This window comes from Bidens hawaiensis, unplaced genomic scaffold, assembly GCF_021521415.1.
Source record: "Bidens hawaiensis isolate Kalapana, Puna unplaced genomic scaffold, B.hawaiensis_p1.1 tig00032798_1, whole genome shotgun sequence".
NCBI lineage: Eukaryota > Viridiplantae > Streptophyta > Magnoliopsida > Asterales > Asteraceae > Bidens > Bidens hawaiensis.
Window position 1 is genome coordinate 43,740 of NW_027495603.1, and position 26,142 is coordinate 69,881.

The following is a 26,142-nucleotide window of genomic DNA, read 5'->3' on the forward strand; positions in this document are numbered from 1 at the left end:
CTTATCTTCCTTACTATCTATATCCATTTGAGTCATATCCCAATCCCATTTTTAATGTCCAATGAGATTGTGCCACTGATGTTATCATATTTCATAGCCTGTTATGTTGTATTTGATAATTGATGATAACCAATAGACGAGTTTTCTGCCCTTTTTATGTTTAAAAGAGTGGCCCACATAATAACTTAGTAATGCTTTTATATACACTAGAAAAAAAAAACAAAAATGGAACTACATACTATTCAATAAGATTAAAAATGGTATCATATAGAGATGTTAAAAAAACCAGTTGAACCAATCAAACCGTTAAAATAGTGCTAAATTGGATGATTCGGCTGGATTAGAAGCAATGCAATTCGGTTTATGGTTTGAGAAATTGGGTTTCACGTTTCAATTTATATGGTTACAGTTTGAATCTAGCAAGGTAGACCAAACCGGTTGAGTTTTTAATAAACATTTAAAAATATATTTTTTAAATCCACATAATCAAAAAAATAAAAATATTTTTTGAACGTACAAAACCATCAATTATGATATAACACTTATATTTTATTACGCTCATACACAGATTTTAAATTTTACGACTTCTTTTTCTTATTTTCCTTTTCGTAAAACCTGTTAATACTTAGAAATGTAAAATATTCATTACTTTTTCTAAGCTTACCAATTTACTAAACTTTTGAAGATCTAGCAATGCGATTTTGTGTTCAAATACGGCTCAAGCCGCCCAAACCAAACTGTCGTGGTCGGTCAAGCCCACTTATAGCCAACCCATCCAAATTGGTTTAGCTTCTCAGAAAATCATAGTTACATATTCGACCTAGAATCTCGTCAAATACATGCGAACTAGACCGTACACATCCACACTATTTTGTATTGAAGTCATTTGGTTATTTATTTATTTTTATATAATGAAGAATGTGTTCATACAAATGGACATGGACGGATATGCGGGTCTTTTGTGTTGGGAAAGTATTGATTATTTGTTGGAACAGCCCGTGACCATTTCCTTAAGACTATTTATTAATTAATTTCGATTTTGGTATATCTTTCATTTGTATAATAACTAGTTTTCTATCCGGTGCGCTGCGTCGAGGCAAGTCGGGGGTAACACTCGGACGGTGGTAAAACCTAAGCATCGAGGCGGTAAGTCAATGCGAATTCGGTCGGTTTTGGTTACGCGCGTTTTTGTGCCGGCACAAAAACCAAAAATAAAACAAAAGTTATAAAAATTAACGCAGACCAATGAGGCAACGCCGATCAGTAAAACTCAAGCGTTGGTAAAACTCAACCGCTGTTGATCCCGGGAGTTAAGGCGACCAGTCTATGCAAATTCGGATGGTTTTCGTCACATTTTTTACGGCACCGAAACTAAATAAAAAAATGGTTTTCTTACGACACTAGAACTAAAACAATAACAAAAAAAATCAAAAGAAAACTAAAAAAAGAAAAAAAAAAATCTTTTCCACTGCTAAGGTGCTACAAAGTTGCCCAACTAAGTCATTGCGGCAAGAAAGTTTTAAAATATATATAGGAATAATGGTCCTTCCAACAACCCTCAGAACTTCAAATTTTTCTCCAATAATAAGATTCTGATTTCCGAAGAAAATATTATAATACTTAGTTTTATTATAGCAATTTGTAGGTAGGATGTCATTTATTGGTGATGATGTTTTAAGTACCCTAAAATTTTGCTATGGTGATTGTATCGGGGCCATGGTTTTAAGAGTGGAATGGTTCAAACCACAATTACAAGGTCCCAGCCCCCAATACAGTAATGAAGTCGCGGGTTACAACCACATCTTCTTTATACGTTCTTAGGTCCTAACCATGGCGCTTTCATCTATGCTTTCACAACGAGTCATTTATGGTAGACTTTGCGTTATTGGCCAATCATTACACCCTAAAGGGCCGAGGCATGCCTTGCGAGAACATGGACTAGGGCCGACTATGAACATGTAAATGTTTAATTGATTCAATCCTCAAATAAATCTACAACCCAAACTTGAATCGAAAACGATCATAAACTGGTCAAGAAATAGGTTTCAATTCAAACCATAACCGATCGTAAATTGGTTTGACTTTTGTTGACCAAATCGAATCGGTTTAGGCTTTGAAACTGGTTTGTGCATCTCTACCAAAAAGTACATACAAAAGATGGGATCTTAACATTTAAATCTACACCAATCTAATCACTTTAGTTAGTTTAGTTTAGCTTTATGATTCACCATGAGAAACTAGTACTTTGTACCACTTATAACTGCTAATTTTTATTTATTTGTTGTTTAATACATTTGAATGATTCTTGGTCGTTTTTTAATTTTATTTTTCATATACTTTAAATAATGAGATGCTCACGTAACAGTAATAAATTATTTTTAACTTTTTTTTTTGCCAAAGTCACTTACAGATAGCCACTTCTATATCGTCAATCAACTTTAATCAATGTTCTAATTTTGTTTATATAAATAAAAGAAAGTATTCTCTCATCCTCAATGTATTGTTAATACTTCATAGGTTCTAGTTGTTTCATAACAAAGATCTAAAAACATATTTTTTCGTGACACTGATATGATCCTATTATATTAATAAGTTAATTATTATCTTTTAAGTTTATATTTTATTTAGTTTCCTTATTGTAGTCAAATTATGTTTTCTTATTATTTATCTTTTTCTATTTTTATGTCTTTGTTTTTCTGTATATTGTAATCTCGTTTAAGAAAAAGAATAAGAAAGAATTATTATTTTGGGTATATTTTATCTTCTTCTCTTGTGTTCTTGAGAGATTGACGGTTGTCTCGAAAAACCGTATCAATTGGTGCTTTCATTGAGCTGTCCTTAGCCTAGATGGCTTTGGAAGAACTCTTGTGTGAGTATCCACAATTACCTCATTTCACTGGATCTAATCCTGCCCTATGGATCTCTCAAGCCGAACGATATTTTCTTTTTTACGCTATCAATGGCGACGAGCGGTTTCCCTATGCTGTTGAATCCTTCGATGATGAACCATTCTGGTGGTTCAATGGTTGGCTTCGTAGTTCAGACTTCCTCATCTGGGATGATTTCACTACAGCAATGCTTACTCAATTCCATGCTTGTTAATGCAATTGTCAAGTCTGATCATGAAACCATTGTTAATGAGGAAGTTACTCAAGGATTGGGGGACGTGACCTTAGGTGGGCATGCAAGTGGTAAATATAAGCAACAAAGTGGTAATTTGGTGGTTAATAAAGATGCCAGTCAAATTTACAACAATACAATTAGCTCATTGGCGTCGACGCCATTAAAAGGGGAAACAAGGCGACCCGTGTTGTGACCCTTGTGGTGGTCTGTTGAGATTGGCCCGAATAACACCGGACGACTCGAATGGTGGCCACTGTGGTGCTACGTTGAGACTGCCCCACTTGTCGTTGTATGACTCGAGTGGCGACCGCCATGGTAATGGTATTCCATCCTTGAGGACAAGGACGTTTTCAAGGGGTCGGGAATTGATATGATCCTAATATATTAATAAGTTTATTATTATCTTTTAAGTTTATATTTTATTTAGTTTCTTTATTGTAGTCAAATTATGTTTCCTTATTGTTTATCTTTTTCTATTTTTATGTCTTTGTTTTTCTATATATTGTAATCTCGTTTAAGAAAAAGAATAAGAAAGAATTATTATTTTGGGTCTATTTTATCTTCTTCTCTTGTGTTCTTGGGAGATTGACCGTTGTCTCGAATAAACCGTATCAGACACCGATACTAAATACTATATAGTTCGGTTCTTTGGCAGGTTTATTGATAGAGATTAATTGTTTTTTTCCTTGATGCGTTGACATTCTCATTCTAGTTATTGGCACGAGACGAAATAAAAAACATTAGATATACAATTAAATATCAGCCCATTCTCCCCCTCCTAAAAGAATAGGAGGAAAGAGAATAAAAGTGCATTCAACCTAAAAAGATTAAAGATCTCATTTAGAGTGGGATAATAAAAAGAAGTGGTAACTGAAACATTTGCACTATATGGGCAAATCAAAACCGGGCGGATCCTTACTTAGAGTGGAGCATAAACCTAAAAAGATTAAAGATCTCATTTAAGAAACAAGAAAATGACGTAGTGATTTGGATTGGATCTCGATGAAGCAATCCATCAATAAGAAGTTGATTGGACAAGTTTAATCATTTCTTTTTTTATATTACACGCTCGGTATAAGGAAAGAAAGACTAACTCATTAAATGAATTTTTTTTATTATAAGTTAGAAAGAAATTGAAAATGCATTATATACATTTTATACGGATGTTAGTTTTTGGTAATTAAGTGGATTAGATGAAACATTTATGAAATCTAGTTACTATTTTTTTTTTTCAAATTAATTTAAAGTAGGAGATAGTAAGCATTCATGAAACAATAAACAAGGTTCATAACTTAAAAAAACAAAAATCACGTACTAAAATGTAACCGACGTTTATATATGTTTCATTTAGATCCTTAATACTAAAAAAATTACAATATTAGAGCCCATAACAAAAATTCTTTATTTCTAACTTTTATTATCTTTTAAAAATATCCAACATCTCATTCTACTATTTTAGCTTAGATACATATTTAGTTAGGTTTTGAATTCGTAAATAAGTTTTTGTTTACTTTCAAATTACGGAAAAAATGAAACTAAATGTGAAGTTTTATATAAAATATCAGTGAAAGGTAAACTATGAGTTTGAAGCATGCACTTTTGAACCGTAAATTGTCTATTTTTAAGAATCAACAGTCTTTAATAGGGGTGAGCAGAAAACCGAATTGACCGAATCGAAACTGAATTAACTGAAAAAACCGAACCGAAGCATTAACCGACGGTTAATTTTTTATTTTTTTGAAAAACCGAAATTTCGATTTCAATTCGGTTATCCATTTTTAAAAACCGAAACAAACTGAACCGAACCGATTTCTAATGATAAAGATTATCAAGGTGATGAGGAATGGAATAAACTTTTAAAATAAATAAATAAGATGATGAATGAAGATCTGTACTAAACTTTTAATGCTTTTAATTTTTAAACTAAATTTAACAACTTTGTATTCGTATAGTTCCACGTAACACGTGTCTATTTTTGTTTTCTGAATTTAATATATATATATGTGGACTATGGTACTTTAACACGCTCTTATACAAGCTTAAAATATGCATTTTAATTTTCAAATTTTTTTTTGCAATGTCAACACATAATTGAAAAAAATAACTGAACCGAAACCGAAAAACTAAACACCGAATGGTTTGCATATTCAAATAACCGATTACTTCGGTTTCAGTTTGGATTTCGCCTAATAACCGAACCGAACCGAACCGTGCTCAGCCCTAGTCTTTAATAGATTTGAAAATCCTAATGAAGCTTTTTTATATACTAAAAATCAGAATTCTTGTCGAAATTTAGACCGAACTACGTACAAAGATTTAAAACCATAATTTACCATCAATTCTTTCTCTATTTTCATAAATATTTATCACATAATCAATTTCAACAAAAGAGGTCATATACAAAACAAAATTTCTTAGCAGCTACTTTTATATCATAAGGACCAAATCATTTTATTTACTTTTAATATTTTGGTTTTATTATTGTTGTGAATCCGTTTGATCCGTTTTTATTGCTTCTTCGAACTCATAGCAGTATTGAACTCATATATTGTAATATTAAATCTGTTTCTATGTTTTTCATATGAATGCAAATTTAAGATTCTAAACTTCTTATTATTTGTACTATATATTTTATTTTTATCTTTAATTTTGTGTCTTTATTTCAAATAATAGATTTTATTAATTTTTTTATTTGAAATCACGTATAATACATGGGTTCAAAAGCTAGTTACACCATATACGGCAAAATTCCCGTAAAAGATCATACTGCTTGTCTATAATAAATCAGAATGATCGACATGTCACTTTCTAAAACTCAAATACATGTGATATTGTCTCATCATAACTTTTTAAAGAACATTTTACATATGTATAAATAGTAAAAAAAAATATCTAACTATATTTTTTTTTATTATTATTATTACGAAAAACCGATGTATTTTATCAATAAGGTTATCCGTGGCGCATGCCGAAGTACTTACCCAACATACCCAAATAACACTAACCAATCAAATGGTCATATCTTAATTTTTACTTTTTATCAAAGTATGAAAATGTTTGTCAAATTTTAGTACGCCATTGCCATTCTCCCATCACTCCCACCATTGTCTTTGGGGTGCTTGGGATTTCATTATTTTACCCCCTTATGACTTATACGTTTTTAACTTTTCCAAACATCTTATAACTTATAAGTTATAAGTCATAAGAAGATAAAATAAGCAATCCTAAATGTCCCTTTAATCAACATTCAGTGTTCTTCCACCATCGTCAGAATTCATTGGTAACATCGTCTTTAACCACAATCGTGTTCAACGTCTACACTCTATCTCATCGCTGGTGAATTACATTATCTTCCATCAACTAGAGATGCAAAAATCGGTTTTTTCCCCACAGTAACCGGTTTTAAAAAAACCGGACCGGTTTTAAAACCGGTTTTTTGAATGAAATATATGGACCGGTTAGAACCGGTTTTTTTTTTTTTTTTTTTTTATTTTCGCGATTTAAAATACGAACGTTTGTTTTTTTATATTTTGTAAATAATGAAGACCATTAAAAATACAAATATTAAAATTTCATTTAAAATTCAACATTAAAAATACAAACATTAAATGTTGTTTTTAACGAACTAATACAAACGATTACAAACTTAGGGATATTGTCTTCGTACAAACAAATAAATCATTAATACATGACTAATTTTCTTCGCTACCCGATCCCGAGCTATCTCTTAGGTACTCGTCGTAGGCGGCTTCTTCATCGGTCATTGCTTGAGTATATCCTTCATTGACCTCGTCTTCATATAAGCCCGCTTCATACTCCAATTCCCCCTCAAGTGAGCGTTGATGTTGTGCCCTATCTAAAGAGTCCAAGTAATCCTTGTAGCAAATCGACATCTCTATAGCCGGTGCAGTGAGTCGAGTCCTCCTAATCGATATAACCCTGCCAGAAACAGAAAAGGCAGACTCCGAAGCTACCGTGGAAGCTTGGACCGTTAGTAAATCTTTGGCCATGGCGGCGAGGATCGGAAACTCATCCTCCTTACCTCTTCACCAAACCAACAAATCAAGACTTCTAAATTCATCCGGAGTCATGTGTTTCACAAAGTTGCTATCACTGTACCTTCCAAGTTCACTGCTTGGGGTGTTTACTTTTTGACGTTTACCGGCGTCTTCCCAAATCATGTAGTACATCCCCATTTCAAGGTCGGTTTGGGATTGGGATTGGGATTGGGCAGCAGCTCTCAACGGGTCATGAATTTGGGAAGACGACCCGTATCTTGTTAAGTAAACATCATACATATTGTTGGTGCATGATGTCAGTAGTTCAGTGTCGAGTGTCTGTAATCGTGTTAGTTAGATTTGAGTTTTGTATGTAAGCGAAGTTGCTAACAAGTTCGCTTATATGGGCGAACTTGTTAGACAAGCGAAGTTAGGGACAACTTCGCCTGAACATGCCAGGCGAAGTTGTCGTGTCTATATAAGCTGTTTGTTTACGGCTTATTCATTAAGAGTTTAGTTTATTCGTGTATTCGAGTCAGAGAGTTTGTATTCAGTGATCATAGTATCACGTGTTTACGGTTGGAATACAACGTGTGTTTGGTTATCGTATCGTGTGTTAGCTCGTATTGTTTTCTATACTCGTAACGTCTTACGTAGTGTAAGGCCCCGAACCCGGTAGCCCTACTTTAACGTCGGATTTACTCATAAACACAGTTCTTCAAATCAGAGTTTATTAAAACTTTTCGCGGAATATAAAACATCAATCATTTGTTACAAAACATTAAATCTTTTCTTTGATACCATAACACAAACTTATATTTAAAACATCTTTACTTCTTTCTTCAGATGCCAGCCGTTCAATCCATGCCGTGTGTCATCCTCATGCTAACTTTATAATCAGCTCACCTGCGTGCATACTAAAAGTCAGCTACGCTGAGTGAGTTCTAGATAATCACATAATCATACCATTCACATAACATTATATTCTTTCATTCATACTTTTATACTTTCATACTTTCATACTTTTTTACATTCATACTTTCTTACTTTCTTTTGTATTAACTTACTTTCATATCTTATGTTATAAAGAGCATTACGCCCTACATTCCTCGAGTATTATTAGGGCTCGGTACCCTCTTTCCTCGAGTATTATTAGGGCTCGGTACCCTCTTTCCTCGAGTATTATTAGGGCTCGGTACCCTCTTACCTCGAATATTAGTAGGGTTCGGTTCCCTAGTTCTCGAATATTAGTAGGGTTCGATTCCCTCTTCGTTACCATACAACCATACATCATACCTCGAGTATTATTAGGGCTCGGTACCCTTTTCGTAACCATACAACCATACATTATCATTTCTTTCTTCTATTATCTCTATCATGTTCATACACATAAACATACATAACATACTTACCTTATACATAGCGTTACAACCTGACAGTACGTGCAATATCCGAAGATCGTTCACGTACCATCAAGCAATCTTTCATACATTTCACATTATCCACATAAGGCATACACTTATCTCTTAGGATAAGTGTATTAACAAACATATTGAGTATGCACACAACCCCGAAAACATAACACATAAATGGGGCTAGAAACTCACCTGGACTCTGCTTCTTCCTCTGGTAGCTGTAAATCCTTTCTTTAACTGAGCTCGGCTAACTGTACAAGTTACACGTATCAATACTCGCCTGACCTAATCTGGTGGCCTAGTATTAGCTTACTTTAACTTATCGCTTTATAATTTATTTTCTAATCAAACTTGGCTTTAGGCGAAGTTAACCCTCGGGCGAACTTAGCTCTAGGCGAAGTTAAACCTCAGGCGAACTTAGCTTCAGGCGAAGTTAAACCTTAGGCGAACTTGGCTTCAGGCGAAGTTATCCTTAGGCGAACTTGGCTTCAGACGAAGTTATCCTTAGGCGAACTTGGCCGTAGGCGAAGTTATCCTTAGGCGAAGTTACGCTTGAAGGCGAAGTTACGCTTGAAGGCGAAGTTCATCAGGCGAACTTAATCTTGTAGGCGAAGTTATCGCGCTGCAGATCTGTTTGCCCATAAATCCTTCGTTTCTTAGCCAAATAACTCGATTTTGGTACCCACGGAATCGTATGATCGGCGCCTACAAATCCCAACCATCAAATCGGCCTAAAATCGACGTTTTAGGGGTCCGATTTGGGCAGTTTGGGTTTCGGGTCCGGTTAACCCATCCAATCCTAACCATTTTCAGTAATATTAGCTTTGTTGGATTTGTTCTTACCTTACCAACTCAGATCTATCAACAAAATCTCGGGTCTCGGCTTCGAATCTTGATCGGTTAGAATGTGTGTGTTTTGAGTGTGTGAAGAAATAGATGTAAATGAAGATATTTTTGGGATTTTGGGGGTATTTATATCCCTGAAATCCCATTCTTATTTAACCCATCTCAATTAATCCACGTCCACAACCCACATCCATTACCCAACACTAGCCCGACCCATACCAACTCATATTCTATTATTTATTTCCTAATAACCCGGGTAAACTTTCTCTCTAATATTAAGTAATATAATTAATATTATCTTGAAATTTCGGGATGTTACAAGTCTTCCCTCCTTAAAGAGGTTTCGTCCCCGAAACCTAACTTATTCCCTATAAAAGGAAAACTTCTTATATTTACACGCTTTATTGAATCGCCTTCGTTTTCTGTGTTACCCTTCTTACTTCCGGCTTTGCAGTCATCGAATGGTGGTCATGTGTATTTGCTATTTAAGGTAGCTCGTCCATGAGACCCTCGATGTACCACAACTCATCTCATACCTCCAAGGGCTTCGATTAGTACTTTTAACACTATTGTCTAAAACAACCTTTCATCACAACATAATAATCATTCACTGATAAACATAAGTTTTAAACCTTAACACAAAACAAGTCCTTAAGCAAAAGTAACTTAATAAAACCATTGCATGAGCAATTATTCCTTCATTAAGCGTTCCTCTCTGCAGTTTCCCCAAGTCGTCATCCTTTCGCACCTTCCGCCCCTGATTCCTTGCAATCCCTAGCCATGTGGTCAGCTTTTCCGCATTTGAAGCACTTTGGACGATCAGGGCATTCTCGAGAATAATGCCCACTCTTTCCACACCGATAGCACCTGTCTGTCCCAGTCTTACATTCTCCCTGGTGCACTCGCCCACATGTCTTACACGCATCCTTGTTCCCAACCTTGGCCTTCCTCTCATCAGTTGTTGTCACCATCTCGCCAGACCGCTTAGCAGAGGTAGCCCATTTCTTCTCCTTCTTTTCTCCTTCATGTCCTCCCTTTGGTTTCTTGCAATCCCTTGCTAGGTGCCCACGTCCTCCACAGTTGTGACACCTATGGTAATCATCACATTCCCAAGAGGAATGTCCTGCTCTTCCACACCTGTAGCAAACACCTAATCCCTTTCTGCACTCTCCGGGGTGTCTCTTCCCACATTTTTCACAAGCAGTGAACCCCTCTTGCCTTGCCTTGCCTTCTTTTTGCGTGGATCCACCTCATTGGCTTCCTCTGGTTCTGGGGTTGGGTTCATTTTCATCGGTTCCATCTTCTCCCCTTCAACGGTTCGTTCACGGCTTCCAGCAGATCCTTCGGGATTCAGGTTCTTCACAGCAGCAACTACAGCTTGAACAATGGCTGCTTGAACCGCAGGGCTAAGTTGAACTTCTTCGTTGTTGTTCTGGTCTCCTCCAGCGGCGCTTCCTTCATCTTCGGTGTGGGAAGCTTCTTCTACCGAGGGTTGCCGGTCAAGACGAGGCCTGCCACGACGTCCAGTGCGACCCCCAGTTCCCACAACTTCTCCAGCTCCAGCCATCAGTATTCTTAAAGGGACAACACAAACATCATCACTCAAGGAACTATTTAGTACAAGGATAGCAAGGCTAACAGGTAATAACAGTGGCCAGCTGTGACTAGCTGATCACGTTGCTTTCCGTGTCCTATTCGCTTCCCTTTATGAGTCTATTTGTGCTGGTTCTACTTAAGCAGTTAGTCAAATCAAACAATCAATTATTCCTATCCCTAACCTGCACTCATTCTTCATTTAGCAAATAAGCCTACATTAACATACATCATTTAATTATACACTTTACCTTTACTGATGATTTTTTTTTTTTTGAGCGACACATGGCATTCTTGAACTGGCATCTTCTTTCTTTTCTTACTTAAATCCCATTCTCTGTTCGAGTCTAAGCATGTAGGATGCTTAAATCTCTCGAACTTATGCTCTGATACCAACTTGTAAGGCCCCGAACCCGGTAGCCCTACTTTAACGTCGGATTTACTCATAAACACAGTTCTTCAAATCAGAGTTTATTAAAACTTTTCGCGGAATATAAAACATCAATCATTTGTTACAAAACATTAAATCTTTTCTTTGATACCATAACACAAACTTATATTTAAAACATCTTTACTTCTTTCTTCAGATGCCAGCCGTTCAATCCATGCCGTGTGTCATCCTCATGCTAACTTTATAATCAGTTCACCTGCGTGCATACTAAAAGTCAGCTACGCTGAGTGAGTTCTAGATAATCACATAATCATACCATTCACATAACATTATATTCTTTCATTCATACTTTTATACTTTCATACTTTCATACTTTCTTACATTCATACTTTCTTACTTTCATACTTTCTTACTTTCTTTTGTATTAACTTACTTTCATATCTTATGTTATAAAGAGCATTACGCCCTACATTCCTCGAGTATTATTAGGGCTCGGTACCCTCTTTCCTCGAGTATTATTAGGGCTCGGTACCCTCTTTCCTCGAGTATTATTAGGGCTCGGTACCCTCTTTCCTCGAGTATTATTAGGGCTCGGTACCCTCTTTCCTCGAGTATTATTAGGGCTCGGTACCCTCTTTCCTCGAGTATTATTAGGGCTCGGTACCCTCTTTCCTCGAATATTAGTAGGGTTCGGTTCCCTAGTTCTCGAATATTAGTAGGGTTCGATTCCCTCTTCGTTACCATACAACCATACATCATACCTCGAGTATTATTAGGGCTCGGTACCCTTTTCGTAATCATACAACCATACATTATCATTTCTTTCTTCTATTATCTCTATCATGTTCATACACATAAACATACATAACATACTTACCTTATACATAGCGTTACAACCTGACAGTACGTGCAATATCCGAAGATCGTTCACGTACCATCAAGCAATCTTTCATACATTTCACATTATCCACATAAGGCATACACTTATCTCTTAGGATAAGTGTATTAACAAACATATTGAGTATGCACACAGCCCCGAAAACATAACACATAAATGGGGCTAGAAACTCACCTGGACTCTGCTTCTTCCTCTGGTAGCTGTAAATCCTTTCTTTAACTGAGCTCGGCTAACTGTACAAGTTACACGTATCAATACTCGCCTGACCTAATCTGGTGGCCTAGTATTAGCTTACTTTAACTTATCGCTTTATAATTTATTTTCTAATCAAACTTGGCTTTAGGCGAAGTTAACCCTCGGGCGAACTTAGCTCTAGGCGAAGTTAAACCTCAGGTGAACTTAGCTTCAGGCGAAGTTAAACCTTAGGCGAACTTGGCTTCAGGCGAAGTTATCCTTAGGCGAACTTGGCTTCAGGCGAAGTTATCCTTAGGCGAACTTGGCCGTAGGCGAAGTTATCCTTAGGCGAAGTTACGCTTGAAGGCGAAGTTACGCTTGAAGGCGAAGTTCATCAGGCGAACTTAATCTTGCAGGCGAAGTTATCGCGCTGCAGATCTGTTTGCCCATAAATCCTTCGTTTCTTAGCCAAATAACTCGATTTTGGTACCCACGGAATCGTATGATCGGCGCCTACAAATCCCAACATCAAATCGGCCTAAAATCGACGTTTTAGGGGTCCGATTTGGGCAGTTTGTGTTTCGGGTCCAGTTAACCCATCCAATCCTAACCATTTTCAGTAATATTAGCTTTGTTGGATTTGTTCTTACCTTACCAACTCAGATCTATCAACAAAATCTCGGGTCTCGGCTTCGAATCTTGATCGGTTAGAATGTGTGTGTTTTGAGTGTGTGAAGAAATAGATGTAAATGAAGATATTTTTGGGATTTTGGGGGTATTTATATCCCTGAAATCCCATTCTTATTTAACCCATCTCAATTAATCCACGTCCACAACCCACATCCATTACCCAACACTAGCCCGACCCATACCAACTCATATTCTATTATTTATTTCCTAATAACCCGGGTAAACTTTCTCTCTAATATTAAGTAATATAATTAATATTATCTTGAAATTTCGGGATGTTACACGTTGGGATTCCGCACCTACGTAGAACGCGATATCTCGTGTAGATCCGGCTGGGAACCTACAATTGTCAGTACCCTAGAATTACTTCACATGGATCTCTTCGGTCCCGTGAATGTAAGAAGTCTATGAGGAACATCTTACTGCTTGGTGATCACTGATGATTTCTTCGGTCAATTCAATTGTCAGTACCCTAGAATTACTTCACATGGATCTTTTACATGGATCTCACATGGAATTACTTCAATTGTCAGTACCCAAGAAGGTCAATTCAATTGTCAGTACCCTAGAATTACTTCACATGGATCTCTTCGGTCCCGTGAATGTAAGAAGTCTAGGAGGAACATCTTACTGCTTGGTGATCACTGATGATTTCTCTCGATATTCCTGGGTATATTTCCTGAAGTCAAAGGATGAAACAGTGCAGATGGTAAAGAATTTGATTACCAAGTTTGAGAATATCATGGGGAAAAGAGTTAAATTCATCAGGAGTGACAATGGAACTGAGTTCAAGAACTATGAGATGGAGATCTTCTGCTTACAGAAGGGGATAGAACACCAATACAGCGCACCGTATACACCGCAACAAAATGGAGTGGCTGAGAGGAAGAACAGAACCTTAATTGAAGGAGCCAGAACCATGCTGGCTGATTCGAAACTTCCCGTGGTGTTCTGGGCTGAAGCTGTTGCAACAGCCTGTTATATCCTTAATAGAGTGTTAACTGTTAAAAGATTAAATAAAACCTGTTATGAACTTATGCATGGGAGAAAGCCCAACTTGAGTGGTCTTGAACCATTCGGGTCCCCATGTTCGATATTAAAGACCAATTCTAAATTTGGTGAAGTAGCCGACGAAGGAATCTTAGTCGGATACGTTGTTGGGACTCCCAACAGATGGGTCTTTAATACATCGAAAAGCAAGGTTGAGGTGGTGTGTAACACTGATATCACAAGTTACAAATCACCAAAACCAAGCTCGGGACCCGCTGAGGTTTTCGACTATGATAGACTCTTTAAATCTTTTAACATGCCTTATTTGGATTTTGCAGAAGTTGAAGAAAGAATTGCTACGAAGATGATATGCGATGAGGAAGACACTTTGGTGCAACGACCACAGTATGATGAATGTCAGCCTTCCTCGTCAAATGCTGTCAATACCCCTGCTGCCTCTACTGAAGAGGAATTCATCAATCCGTTTCACTCTCAACATCAATCACCCATTGATGAGCTATCTTCGAACTTGGAAAATAATATGAATGTCAGTTCGGTTCCGACTACGAGAATTCACAAAGATCATCCTTTGGAGAACGTGATAGGTGATCTGTCCGCCGGTGTACAAACAAGAAAAAGCTTGAATGAGCACACCTGTGTTTACACAAGCATTAAAGAATCAGGCATAATCAACGAGTGCTTGTACACCTGCTTTATCAGCCAGATTGAACCAAAGAACTATCAAATGGCTCTTAAGGACAGCTCGTGGGTCGATGCCATGCAAGAAGAGTTAGCTCAGTTTAAGAAAATGGAAGTATGGAACTTGGTTGCAAAACCAAGGAATGTGCATGCGATTGGCACGAAATGGGTCTTCAAATGCAAGAGAGATGAGAAAGGGATTGTTATCAGGAACAAGGCGAGGCTGGTTGTTAAAGGTTTTAATCAACAAGAGGGGATTGATTACAATGAAGTGTTTGCTCATGTGGCAAGATTGGAAGCCATTCGGCTGTTTTTGGCATTTGCTGCTCATAAGGAGATGAAGGTCTTTCATTTGGATGTGAAGAGTGCGTTCCTAAACGGTAAAGTAGACGAGGTTGTGTATGTTGAGCAACCTCCGGGTTTTCCTGACCCTGACTTTCCTGATCACGTGTACAAGCTAAGTAAAGCGCTGTATGGACTACATCAGGCACCTCGTGCCTGGTATTCAACCTTATCAGATTACTTGCTTGAGAATGAGTTTGAAAGAGGTAAGATTGATAGCACATTGTTCTTCAAGAGAAAGGGCAGCGACTTCCTACTGGTGCAAGTCTACGTGGACGACATTATCTTTGCTGCATCAAAGGTCGCCATGTGTCAGGAGTTTGAGGCCGTCATGAAGAAGAGATTTGAAATGAGTGCTATGGGTGAACTAACTTTCTTTTTAGGATTGCAGGTTGATCAGAAGAAAGACGGGATGTTCATTCATCAGACAAAGTATGTCCATGATGTTCTCAAACGCTTCAAGATGGAGGACAGCACTCCATATGATACTCCAGTCTGCGTCAATCACAAATTGGGTGCTGATTCAGACAACGATGCAGACGTGGACCCAACCCAATATCGGGCAATTATAGGTTCTTTAATGTACTTAACTGCTTCTAGGCCTGATATAATGTTTGCTGTTTGTCTTTGTGCACGCTTTCAGGCAAACCCAAAAGAATCTCATTTGAAGGGTGCGAAGAGGATACTGCGGTATCTCAAAGGCAAGCCGAAGCTGGGGTTGTGGTACTCGAGAGGAGGAGACTTGGAGCTAGTCGCTTACACAGATTCTGATTATGGAGGGTGCAATCAGAGTCGGAAGTCTACAACTGGTGGATGTCAGTTTCTTGGTGGCAGACTAGTGTCGTGGCAATGCAAGAAGCAGACCTCAGTCGCAATTTCAACCTGTGAAGCAGAATACATGGCAGCATCCAACTGCTGCTCCCAGGTTCTTTGGATTCAACAACAGTTGCGCGATTATGGTCTGAGTTTCTCACTTACTCCTATTTGCATTGATAACACTGCTGCTATCTCAGTAACTAACAATCCCGTAAAACACAGTAAAACTAAACATATTGACATTCGTCATCATTTTATACGGGATTGTGCTGAGAAGAAACTGATTGAGCTCGAAAAGGTTGACACGTTAGATAATTTCGCTGACTTGTTCACGAAAGCGTTTGACAAAACTAGATTTCAAAACCTTGTTGAGCTGAATGGGATGATCAATCCCGAGTAACCATGTCATATGTTTGTGTTTGAATTAAAAAAAACAAAAAACCGTCACTATCGCTTAGAATTATGTCGGTTGCCTCAGTTTGAAGGACATGTCTTCGGATATGTTTGGTCCTCATTTCTACTTGTAGAATATGAGGATAGCCATTAACCAGATGACTGAAAGTGACCGGGGCGGTTTATGATGTGTTTTCATTCTTTCGCTGAAAATTAGTCGATCATACTTAGTTAGAAGGACACATACTAGTATGTGGTCGGTCCAGCTGATCCATTGGATCTTCGGGATAGCCGTTTCCCTGAAGACTTTGATTTGGTTGGGGCGATTGAAGTTAAATTTTTTTTTCTTTTCGGGAGATGAAATTATTTTTCAAGTCTACTACTTCGTAAGAAGTACCTTTACTATGTTTAACAGAAAATTGATCCAACCTTGGAAAGTGATAGATATTCTGATTCTGTGTGCTTAACTAGTGAAGTTATTAGGCTTAAAAGACTTTAGAACAGTCATTGTATGTCATGGTAGCTTTTTATGGTGCGTAAAAGTAGAAGTGATACTAACTAAATCTACTCGATTTTATGTGGAAACTCCTTAAGAGTTGTGCATGTCTTCATACATATCTTTCCGGATGATAGGCAGAAAAGCGATTACCCAGTCATACACGAGCCCGTGAGTGTTCTGATTCCCGTAAAGATAGCGTGTCAAGACGCTGCAGTGATCCAGATTCGGGACTTGCAGTTATTTTCTACTTGAAGTTGTGTATATACATGTTAAATAAAAAAAAATAAAAAAATTTAGAGTTCATAATGTTAATGATTATCAATCAAGACGCAAGAAGGGGAACGGGAAGCAGAGTCTAAGATCGAAGAGTAATTACTACTTAATCAGACACTACGGGTCGAGGTCAATTCGGGGTGACTTGGGGAAAGCCAAATACGCCTTGAGAATAGATAGGAGGCATCATAATCTCTGAGTTGTTGCCCACTTAAGTTTTGAGCTTAATTGAACCTAACTCATATCACAGAAACGATGAAAACCATTTTAAGTATATTACCTGCTTACAACCTGTTTCTTTATGTCATAATACAGCTGAACACGGATCTGTGTGACAGTCACGTAATTAGTATGAATCCTGTTCGGATCTTTTCTAAAACATGGTAGTCCCTGTCAAGACTGAAATTTGATCCCGTGTACTTTAATTTTTCAAATTTTTGTTACTTTTGTAATTGTTTTTATACCTGGTTACTTGGTCTTGATCGTATCATTTAACGCTTTAAAGGATGTTTTAAAACTTAATTGCAAATTGTTCAAATTATGGGGTTTGTTTTGAAACATTTTAATATCAGCGAAGTTGTGCATAACTTCGCCGGTACATCTGTGACCCTATATAAAGGAATTTAAAGGTCAAACAGTTTCATTATTTAAAAAACCAGCGAACTTATCCTCTCCGAGAAATAGGCGAACTTATCGAGCATCTTATCAATCTTCTGTGTTTAACTTTCCTTCGATTCTAATCAAATTCAAGGTGTGTAGGGTTCGATTATCATACTATCATTGTCTATTGAGGTTAATCATCGGTCGTTTCGACTCGATTAACGACCTCGATCTTTCGAACCTTAAACACCCGATTTCAAACTTGATATTACGTGATAGTAAACTACTTGAACGTCTAAAACTTCATAAAATCATGTGTTACGGAGTCCTCGATCTCCAAAATCATCATCTACACGTCGTTCCATTAACCTATCTGTTGCCGATTCGAATTCGGCGAAGTTACAGTTTAGGCGAAGTTATCCGTAACTTCGCCTGAGGTCTAACTTCGCCTGATTATATATTTTGAAACAGTTTATGAGGCGATGTTGTGGTTAGGCGAAGTTATCATTAACTTCGCCTGGACCATTTTACTTAACAGTTAACAGACGAAGTTCAAGTTGAAGCGAAGTTGTTTCCCAACTTCGCCTCACCTTTAACTTCGCCTGTACAGAATAGATCACAACTTCGCTCATGGTAACAGGCGAACTTGTGATTCGCTTTGATGTTTATCTAACTTAACCTGTTTGTTGCAGATATGGCTGCTGTTGCTGGAGCAGGTGGTGCAGGCGGTGATGACGGAGGTGATAACCAGAGGCAGTTCTTCCCGGGTCACAACATGTACATAACATTAGACCCGGAGGCGAGCGGAGTTGATGATTTCCGCGAAATCATCACATTTCTGTTACGCTCGCGGATATTCCACGCGATTACAACAACTCTGCCGATATCCTTGCCCAACATTGAGGATTTTTGGCAGACTGTGGAATATGACTGTAGAGTCGAACCCCCGGTGATGCGCGCAACAGTCAACAATCAGATTGTTCAGTTCTCGTCTGAACAAATCCGGGCGGCTTTACGATTTGGGAATGAGACAAGGGATGACCCGACAGAGTTTGTAGCTCCTTTCCGTGATGGAGCGTTTTTGAGAATGGGATACTCTGGTCCCTTGGGGGATACACAGAGGAGGAAAGGATTTTTACTTGACCAGTGGCGCTTTCTCATGCAAGTTTTGATCATTTGCATGTCAGGGAGAAAGGCGGGCACTGATGGCATGGGCGCGACCATGCAGTCAGCGATGACTGCTCTGACTTACAACAAGCGATTCAGCTTTAGTCAGATGGTCTTTTATGAGATTGATCGTCAAAGAAGAGCGATGGCGCGTGAGCGATTTATCATGTATCCAAGATTTCTTCAAATGATCTTGAATCATGTTGCTCCAACGCTTCCTCAGCGCCGTCCGATCCGATATGTAGAGAGTGTGAACAAACGGATCTTCGCCCAATGTAGATCCTCCAGTGCGAGGAGCAAACCTGAGCTCCGTCCTCGGCATACTCCACTGTTTGGGTACTTAATCAACCCGGGGTATGTACCTGCTCGAGGGGACGAGTTTAGGGACCCGGCACCACAACAGGCAGGAGCACCTCAAGCTATACCTGCTGCACCTGTTGTGTCACCGGAGGAGAACGTGGACCTTGATGCAGAATTTGGTGGTCAAGGCTTCTTTGATATGGATCAGGTGGATCCAGAGGAAAACGTACAGGTATCGGTAGCCCAAGTGTCGACTGTGAATGTTACTAGGACATTTGCTACGGTGGCTGGTTCTGATTCTGATGATGAAGTGGCAGAGGCAAGAAGGATTATGGTAACTCGAGAAAGACTACATGGGAAAAGAAAGAGAACAGATGATGACAGCGAGTCAGATTATGAGGAAGAGGTACAACTGTTGATCCGGAGGTCAAGAAGGGAACGGATAGGTGCAGGATCAGGAGCCGGTGAGAGCTCTAGGGTGGTACGTTTCACTCCACCAGCACTATCCGGTATGACAATGGTTCCCTCATCACTACAGGTTACAAGGCCAAGCGCTACGGTTGTTCCCGTGGTGGCTACCTCATCTACATTTGGCCTCCCACCCATTTCTTTTCAACTTTCGACTCCTGAGATCGTTTCGTTGCCGCCTCCGACTGTTACTCCATCGAAGGTCGTGGCACAATTTATCGAGTCTACTGTTGTGGCCACTGCAGGGTTATCGGTGACGATACCACCTGCGGTTACGTCTATTTCTACTTCTGAGGTCCCGGTGACATCGGAAATCCCTCCTCAGTACACTCAAGATATATCACATATGAGGTTCGATTTCGATGCAACCCTATCAGACTCTGAACGAATAGCAGCACTGGAACGGGTCGTGGCAGAGCAGTCAAGGATTAATCTTATCCAGACCCAGGCTATTCAGCGCCTAGTTGCAGAGAATCAGATGCAGTCGTCCCTGCTGGTACAACATGGAAACATCATAGATGCTTTCAAGGAGTTCTTGGCATCTCAGGGGGAGACGAGCTGTAAAGGCAATGAGTTGAGGACCAAGAGACGAAATGATAGAGACGATGATCCCAATGCATCGAAAGATGCAGGTGGTGAGTTTCCAAGAACTGATCAAGCTCTTGGAACTTCCACAACTCAGGGGGAGTCGACAACTGCAGCTGGTGGTGATGATGTGGTGGTAGTGGACGTAGAGGAGATGGATGATGGTTTGGTTGGTGATGATGATGTACTACCGAGTGATGTGATAGAGAAGATTGGAGAAGAGATTGTGGTTGATAATGAGATTGAAGAGGGAGAGATAGTAGAGGAAAATATTGAGCATGAAATTCCAGATGTTGAGAAGATAGATATGAGTCAACAGATTGGAAGTGATGAGTCTGAATGGGAAGAGCAGCCTAGATGGAAAGAAGGCTATGCTCAGTGGTTCGTCAAAACGAAGAAACCGGCGGTCCCTACAATGTTTAAGAAGAGTTACAACATTAAAGGTTATGCTGAAGCGAAGAAAGGGATTATATGCTGGATATATGATGAGCAGTTGAGGCTCTTCGTGATTAAAAGGTATGACGGTGTTCAGTACTTTAAAAGGATGTTGAGATCGTTGAATACACTGCCAGAATGTGAAGTGAAAGACTTAGCCAGATTGGGATTGATAAACAGAAGTGACGATAATATGGCTAGAGTCATTGGGAAGATTGTGTGGAAAGAGAGTATAAAAGAGAAGAAATTTGAGCTGTTGAAACCACAAAAAGGAAAACTTGTTGAAGACAAGGATAGAGGTTTGAGAGCAGACGGAAAGCCTTGGATGATTATGAAGTATAAACCGATCCGGTGTTTGAAAGAAGTACCGATGAAGCTAATGCCCAAGGATGTGCTTAAAGACCTGAAGTGGTGGTTTGTAGATTGTGAGACAGCTGAGGCAGTGATGGAAGACGAAGATGAACAAGAGCTGCTTAGAGTGTATGATCCGATGCACTTGGTAAACTTATCGCAAGCTGATTTGCAGGTGTTGAATGATAAGAAGATATTTTATATTCCTTCTTGGAAAGACGAAGCGAGGAAATATCAAATAGTTGTGTCGGTATGTGTACTAGAAGGAGTGAATGCTTAAAGATGAAGATAAGAGTGTTGAAGATTACTAGACACGTGTTTGAAGCTAAAGAGATGAAGCTACTGCCAAGGGGGAGTCTGTTGGTGCATGGTGTCAGTAGTTCAGTGTCGAGTGTCTGTAATCGTGTTAGTTAGATTTGAGTTTTGTATGTAAGCGAAGTTGCTAACAAGTTCGCTTATATGGGCGAACTTGTTAGACAAGCGAAGTTAGGGACAACTTCGCCTGAACATGCCAGGCGAAGTTGTCGTGTCTATATAAGCTGTTTGTTTACGGCTTATTCATTAAGAGTTTAGTTTATTCGTGTATTCGAGTCAGAGAGTTTGTATTCAGTGATCATAGTATCACGTGTTTACGGTTGGAATACAACGTGTGTTTGGTTATCGTATCGTGTGTTAGCTCGTATTGTTTTCTATACTCGTAACGTCTTACGTAGGGATTCCGCACCTACGTAGAACGCGATATCTCGTGTAGATCCGGCTGGGAACCTACACATATTTGACAAGGTGGTGTTGAAAGTATTCCTTAAAGTTTGGCTAAAAAAGGGGTTTTCAGCGGTGTTTAACCCAAGCTCATCACAAATTTTTTCTATTAAAGATTCAACACCGCCAACATTGATGCAAGGGTTTAACGCAGCAGCACAAGTAAAAACAGCGGGTAGTTCTTGAAAATATTTTCGAAATTTTTCTTTCATTTTTACACCCATATCAAAATAAGGTGCACCCGTACAATCAAGCTCACTCAACTTTGTGCACATGACAACAATTTTTGGTAAAGTAATGGGGCTTGTTGGATAGTAAACCCCGGATAAACTAGTCGTGCAAGATTTAAAAATTTGAAGGACCTCCGTAACGGTGTCAATCAATAACCAGTTTGAAGGATGATATGCTACACATTTACCCCTACTTGCCATAATTTGATGAAACGCAATCAAAGATTCTTTTTGTTGGATGGATTTTTCAAACATGTTACAAGTGGAAATCCATCTTGTAGGACAATTCCAATTTGGCCCCAACCATTGACAATTAGCATCGTCGCAAAATTTTTTGTATCTTGAAAATGTTTTATTGTTGCTAAAAACATCTCGTAACATTCTTTTAAAATTGTTTCTTTGCGTTTCAATCACTTTTAACCCATCTCGCACGGCCAAGTTGATAATATGTGCAACGCATCGACTATGAAAAAACGCTCCATCACAAATAGGTTTATACTTTAATTTTAAATGCTCAACCGCGGCCGTATTGTTGGACGCGTTATCAAACGAAATTGAAAGGATTTTATCTTGAATTTTATCTTGAATTTTGAATTTTCGAATGATTTTATCCAAGATTAAAAAAATATTTCTACCCGTGTGCGGGTAATCGAAAAAATGAAAAGCAATGGTTCGTTTCATCATTTGCCACGACTCAGGGTCTACCCAATGAGCCGTGACACAAATGTATGAGTCGGGCGAACCATGAGGTACCGACCAAACATCCGTTGTTAAGTTTACACTGTTTTTTAAATTTTCAAAGTATGAAATTAGTTCGGATTTAGCGTTTTTCCATGCTTTGAGACAATCTCTTCTAAGGGTCGAACGACTTACGTGTTGGTAGCGTGGTTGAACAAACTGTTGCATCATCTCAGTGAATTCTGGGTTGTCGAAGTGGTTGAAAGGAAGTGTTTGCTTAATCACAAAGTTTGAAAATTGTTGACGTACCGCGTCAATGTCGTACGTAAACACCGTTCCTTGATTCGTCATCTCCAGTTGCGAACTACTTCCCGCTTCGTTCTTCAAACCTTTGCAATAGCGCTTTTGTATATACGCTTTCAAAGTCGAATTGGCATCTTTGGCGTAGAACTTCGCACAATGCTTGCATCGAGCTCTTTGAACACCACTAGACATTTCGCATAAGTCGAAATGTTGCCAAATTTCTTGGTTTCGTTTCGTGGGGATGACCCGAACGACCGTTTCTTGGGTGTTAGAGGCACCCATGTTGACGGATGAAGTAGCACTTTGGGAGGCCATGATAATCGAGTTTGAAATAAACGTTTAGAGTGTTTTTAGCGATTTTTGGAAGTGTGAGAGTAGCGAGTTTTGGAAGTGTGAGATAACCGAAATAAACGTTTAGAGTGTTTTTAGCGAGTTTTGGAAGTGTGAGATAACCATTACCCAACCTAAACTATATATAGATGTTTGGGGTGGTATAATGGTAAAAAAAACAAAAAAAACGGTCAAAAACCCAAAAAAAACGGTTATATTACCGTTTTCTAACGTTCAGAAAAAAAACCGGTTTAAAAACCGGTTAACCGGTTTTTTTTAAACAAACCGGTTAACCTGTTTTTTTAAAAACCGGTTTGTTTAAAAAAACCGATTTTTAACCCTAACCGGTTCGGTTTTTTTCTAACCGGTTTTTCTAGCTTGAGATGTAACCGATACACTAACCGCCGGGTTTAAAACCGGTTTTAACCGGAAAACTGGTTCTCTAACCGTTTTTTTTGAACATCTCTACCATCAACCCCATAACCGTGCTCCGACTACCATCGTCACTATTGTCTTAAACCTTGGGTACCACCATCTTCAACCACTACCGGCGTCACCACTTGTTTAAGAACCCATAATGAACCAAAATTTTAGTGTTGATTTAGGGTTTTGTGGTGGTGCGGTGGTGGTTAAGTGACCTTTTAGTGGGTAGATGGTCGGAAGGGGATGGATTTAGAAACCCTAGGTGGTGTGGTAACGGCGTGGGCCCGGTGACCAGTGATATGGTGACTTGGCAGTGTTTTGTAGGTTTAGTGTTGGAAGACAGCCGGAAAGCTAACCTACTTTTGCTAAGCTCTATTTGGAAACTCTAGATAGCAGTGGTGTAGTGGCGATGGTGTTCCAGTGGCCTTTTACTAATGACCGTCACCGTATTACTTTTGGTTGTTCTGTCGTGGGTGTATTTGTGCCGGTGCTATTTTTGGTTGTCTATTGCAACGAGAGTGGCTGGTGTTTTATGTGTTCTTGGTTTGTCGCTTGAATCTTCATTAATCTAGGATACGATTACGCTATGCTATTTGGCGTGACAAACTATATTGCAGCCATAACAAATATATGAGCCTCAAGTAATTTAACTAACATTTCGAGTCTTTTTAGTTTGGCTATATATATATTTTTGTTTTTTTATAGCGTTAAGATTTTCATATATTCACGAGTTTTATTTTTCTTTGTCACAAACCTGACAAACACAGACATTATAAAAATCCGTTCTTTAAGGACTTGCTCAAATAGGTTTTTGCTTGAAAGTTTTATTTGAATATTTCTTTTATAATAACCAACTATTCCGGTATCATATCTACGAGTACAATTAATTAATATAAGCATGTACAAGTGTTTCATTAAAATCATTTAAAAAAAATTGTTCCAGTGTTAATATATATATATATATATATATATATATATATATATATTAAATGTTATATATAGTTTTTTAAATTACAAATGACGTAAATAGAAATGTGAATTCTACTTACTATTACTAATTGTGGTTATTGCCTTATTGGTAGGCCAACCCAAGTCGATTCGTTTTCACCCGTTACACAACAATGCAGCATATCCGACTTGCTTATTTTAACACTATAAACTCCAAACGTATATGATGAATAATATGATTTAAGAGCAACAATTTCAAAAGAAATAAATCAAGAAATTTCTTTACAAAAGACCCAAAAACTAGCTTTCATAGTACGTAAGAGAAAAAATGGCTTTGTAGCTAGGCACAAAAAGTGACAATGGAAGGTTAAAAATGGCCTGGTAGCAAAGCACATGAAGTGACCATGTGATCACAATTCTCACACATATCAACCGATGAAAAATAATATTACATGCATGTATATATATTGTCGGTGCACCCAAAAACCCTTTGCATGAGGTCTTGTTGTTTCATGAAATGATCATTTTGTTCATGATTTCAACAACTTTCTACCTTGGTTTTACACAAATTCCGGCCATTCTGCACCATCTTGATGAGACGCGATTTGTTCCTCTGTCATCCACTCTAGCTCACTAGGTCTACAAGGTATCATAAGCGCGCCTTCATGGTCGAACCCATACTCTTCGGTGGCTCTTTCCAAGAGGCTTAGAAACAAAGGATGGCGGAGGTATGAGATTGAAATAACAAATCGCGTTTCGACATAATCGTCACATGCTATGACTGCAAAGTGACCTTCTTTCACGTCTTTAGGGACCATTTCTTCGCCGGAATACGACTCATGTCGTTTCCTGGCCAAGAAAAGACCCTTTTGCAATCTCTCCATGACTAACTTAAGCTTCAAAATGCCATTGTTTTTCTTACCATGGCTACCATTTCTCACCTTTGCCATTTTAACTTTCCAACTTTTTGATTAAATGCTTAGACTTGATTTGCATTGTCCTTCCGCTTGAGTTGTTCTTATATACACGGCAAGAGAGAGGACGGAGGAAGGTTATGAGCATTTGCATATGCATGAGAAATTGAGATTTGAAAATTTGATAATAAAGGGACCCAATAAGGTGGAGTCACCTCTATGCTTGCTTTATTGAACAAACATTATCACATGTGTATATATATATATATATGGATGGATATATTGATACGTATATATGTATTTGTGGGTTCATGTATGTTTGTATGTATATGCACGTATGTGTGTGAGGTCAAAGGCCTACCGGATAAATATCAAGTGTGTTTATTATTGTATGTGTACTGTTGATCTATAGGGGAGCTTGGGTGTAAATGAGTCAAGCTTCTTGTATGCTATTTGTTGGAAGCCTAGTTGATGCATGACGTGATTAAGACGATTCAAATGATATTCTAAA

General features: G+C 38.4%; 1 pseudogene; it reads right to left on the reverse strand.

The window, feature by feature from the left end:
• Positions 1 to 6,815: 6,815 nt before the first annotated feature.
• LOC143584071 (auxin-responsive protein SAUR36-like) lies at positions 6,816 to 25,667 on the reverse strand (annotated as a pseudogene).
• Between the last annotated feature and the right edge of the window lie 475 nt (positions 25,668 to 26,142).